Below are 4,191 nucleotides of genomic sequence, written 5' to 3'. Positions count from 1 at the left end.
CTTTGTTGTGTGGAAATGTAGAGATCTGTAAGATTAGCTTCCTCAGAGAGAAGGGTACAAATGGTAAGTGGGGAAATCAAGGGGATGCAAATTGTGGAATCTGTCAAGGAAAGTGAAACGGAGGATATAGAAACATAGAAAATAGGTGCAGGAATAGGCCATTTGGCCCTTCGAGCTTGCACCGCCATTCAATATGATCATGGCTGATCATCCAACTCAGTATCCTGTATCTGCCTTCTCTCCATGCCCCCTGATCCCTTTAGTCACAAGGGCCACATCTAACTCCCTCTTAAATATAGCCAATGAACTGGCTTCAACTACCTTCTGTGGCAGAGAATTCCAGAGATTCACCACTCTGTGAAAAATGTTTTCCTCATCTCGGTCCCAAAAGATTTCCCCCTTATCCTTAAACTGTGACCCCTTGTTCTGGACTTACCCAACATCGGGAACAATCTTCCTGCATCTAGCCTGTCCAACCCCTTAAGAATTTTGTAAGTTTCTATAAGATCCCCCTCAATCTTCTAAATTCTAACGATGTTTCTACCCCAGCCTGATCTCATCTACTCGCCATTCCCCCCCCCCCCCCCCCCCCCCCCCTCTCTGCCTCCATGTTTCACTCCCCACCTTGTTTTCCTATCAGACTCCACCATTTTCACCCCTTTGTCTTTGCTTATTGCCTCCAGCCTCTGTCACTATCTCCACACTTCTCTCCCCCACCTGACGCATCTGACGAGCGATCCTTCTTACCTGGATCCGCCTATTACTTGCCAGCTCTTGCCCCACCCCTCACCTCTCTATCAGCAATTTTCCCTCTACTCCATCAATCTGAGGAAGGGTCCTGACCTGAAACGCCATCTGTCCATTCCCTCCACAGGTGCTGACTGACCTGCTGAGTTCCCACAACCCTTTTTTTAAAATTTTGCTCAGTTGATATCCATGTCTCCTTCTTTCCTTCCTTCTCTAAATGCTCACAACCTCGTGCTTTAAATGGGTGTTCTTAAATTTATGTCATCTCGTTAAATGATACCTTAAATAGAAATCTCAAACTTGATCCCAGTGGTAGCTAGCAGCATAAACAAAATACCAAGGCATTCCTAGACTACAATGGATATCATAGATTTCATGCAGACTGCATTCCAGGTTACTTTGCAATTTAATATCCCCTTGAGCAGCAGCACGTGACGGATTGAAACGTGGTAGAAAAATAATGGTGTTTCATCATAACCTTCGCCTGCTATCCATTCTCATTCACCCGAGGTGGTCATTATTGTGCAATAAGAGCAACTTGGTCAAGAATAAATTTCAGCTGATACTTGAGATGGACAATGAAAAATGGCTAAGTCATAGGTTGCAAGGAGACGTAATAGAGAAGTATATAAAATTATGAGGCATAGATATGTTAGACAGTCAATCTATCTCCCAGTATGGAAATATCAAATAGTAGAGAGTATGGTTTTAAGGTGAGAATCAGAATCAGAATCAAATTTTATTCGCCAAGTATGTTTTGCAACATACGAGGAATTTCACTGGCCAGGTCAGTCATGCAATTAAAAGCAACAGGCTCAAAAACACATTTTAACATGAACATCCACCATAGTGACTCCTGCACATTCCTCACTGTGATGGAATGCAAAATAAAGTTCAAGTCCTTCCTTAAGATAAAGGAGATGTGAGGAACACTTATTTTTTACAGAGGGTGGTGACTGCTTGGAATGTGTTACAAGAGGTGCTGGTGGAAATTGATATGATAATGGCATTTAAGAGATTTATTTGATAGGCGCATGAAATATGCAGGTAATTAAGTGGTGTGGATTATGTACAGGTAGATGAGGGTTGGTCTTGGTGTCATGTTTGGCACAGATATTGTGGGCCAAAGGGTCTGTTTGTTCCATGTATGTCAATGAGCCCCACATTATGTGATGAAATCAATAAAAAATATTTTCTCTTGTTGGAAATATTAAAGAATAAAGGGCATAGCTTTTAAGGTGAAAAAGGAAATGTTTGAAGGGCATGTGTTTTTTATACACAGAATGGTGGGTGCCTGGACTGCTGTTTTGCGATGACTTGGGCATAAACGTAGATGGGTTTGTAAGTTTGCAGGTGACACCAAGATTGCTGGGGTTGCTGACGTAAAGAAGGTATACAGCGGGATATAGATCAGCTACAAAAATGGATGTTTACTTGTCCTATTTGGCGTGTAACCTAAATCTTTTGTATTCATGTACTGTAAATGTCCTACATACACGTTTCTAATGTTTCCTCTGGCAGCACATTTCATGTACCCACCATCCTGTGGGAAATAGCGCCCTTCAGGTCCTCTGGTAGTTGTTTCATCCCAACGGCCTACACCGTTTTCTATACCTTCTCTAACCCTATATACATTTTTCTTGATCAGAGCCTCAGTAATCTTCATCAAACAGGTATCTCTGATCTTGCCAGCCTGGCCCTTCACTCCAACAGAAATATGCTGGTCCTGAACACACACACCGAGAGAGTCAATAGAATCTCTTCACTCCCTCCCTCCCTTTCCACTCCAGAACACATTGCCAATTTTTGATTTAACTTTAATGTTGTGGTTTCATACGAAATAAAGTTGAATTGGAAAATCAGCAGCTAAAGGTGCATATCCTGTTTACTGCCAGAGGCTTTTCTAAATCATTCTCTCCAACAAAGAAACCAAAATACAAATCACGGTGGCAATGATATGGAACGGTCAGGTTGAAGTGTGCTCGAGAGAGAGAGAGAGAGAACACAGTCCACTCCTCAACCCTCCCCAAAATCATTGAACTAAAACAATCACAATACACAACTGCTGGGTTCACTAATACCACCTTTTAAGGCGTATAAACCACGATTCTGGCAACTTTTACTCTACAAGTGAAGCATGATATCATTCAAACTTGTTCAGTGAATTATTGACTCAGCTACGTCTATTAGCAACTGTAACCGCAACCACATAAGGTTTAGGGTAGTTCTGAATAAGAATAAGTCAGGGCCTTGGGGGTGGGGAAGTACTAAATTGGGGTAAGGCAGATTACATGATTAAGCAATGGTTCAATGGTCCTTTATTGTCACGTGTACAGTGAAATTTGATTTACCGTACAGTCATACCAAAAAAGCAACGAGATACAAAACTACATAAAGATTAAACATAAACAGCCACCACAGCGGTGTGTGAGAATCCCCAGGGCATACAGCATAAGCGGAGACCCACAGCTATCAGTTCAGTGTCCGGACCACACACCTGCTCCTTCACCGTGATGTGACCAGAGTTGTACTGGCCGCTGTCATTCTCTGCAGTCCCTGTCCGCCCAAACAGTCAGAAAGCCGTCCACACTCGCACCGGACTCCAGGATGTTCTCATGGCGCGATGTCCCCGCAAACACCGAGATTACTGTACTCACGGCAATCCCTCCGAGTCCCCGCCAGCGGAGGCAGCACTTCCATCTTGTTTTTTGGCGACTTCACATTCCCCACTGTGATGGAAGGCGAATAACTTTTTACCTTCTTCCTCCTCCCTTGTGGTTGGCGATAGAAGCCCCCGCAATGGGGCGATCGATACTCCCGTGATCGAGGCGGTCGAAACTCCTGCGGGTGGAGCTCCCGAAGTCGGTCCCTAACAAAGGGATTGCCAACTCCACAATGTTAGGCAGAAGTGTGGACAGAGATACGACACGGAAAAGTCACATCTCCACCGAGGGAAGGTAAAAAAAAAGTTGCTTCCAACCCTCCACATAATACACTAAAGATACATTAAAACATACAAATAAAACAGACTAAAAACAACAAAAGAAGAAAGGGATGAGACAGGCTGCTGGCGAGGCTGCCACTTGCGGTGGAAGGAGCTAGGGATGGAAAATTGGGAGAATTTGTTATTGGAAAAGTATTGGACATGTGGGAGTTAACGAGGCCAGCAGATCATAGTTCAGACCTGCAAGTTCCAGTAAGGAAGACGGACGGACAAGCACGGCAAGGTAAGGGAGCTTCGGATGCCCTGAGATAAATTTAGTCAAAAAGAAAAATGAAGCATATGTAAGGTGAAATGGAAATCAGAGACAGGGCTTTAGGAGAATATAAAGCAAGCAGGAAGAATGCAGGCAGGTGATTGTAAGGGTCAAAATGGACCCATGAAATATAATTGACAAGTCCGAGTAAAGAAACTTCTAAGGCTTTTTATATGTACATTGAAAT

Source organism: Leucoraja erinacea, chromosome 32, assembly GCF_028641065.1.
Source record: "Leucoraja erinacea ecotype New England chromosome 32, Leri_hhj_1, whole genome shotgun sequence".
Lineage (NCBI taxonomy): Eukaryota > Metazoa > Chordata > Chondrichthyes > Rajiformes > Rajidae > Leucoraja > Leucoraja erinaceus.
The sequence above is the reverse complement of the archived record's forward strand: the minus strand, read 5'-3'. Positions refer to the sequence as shown.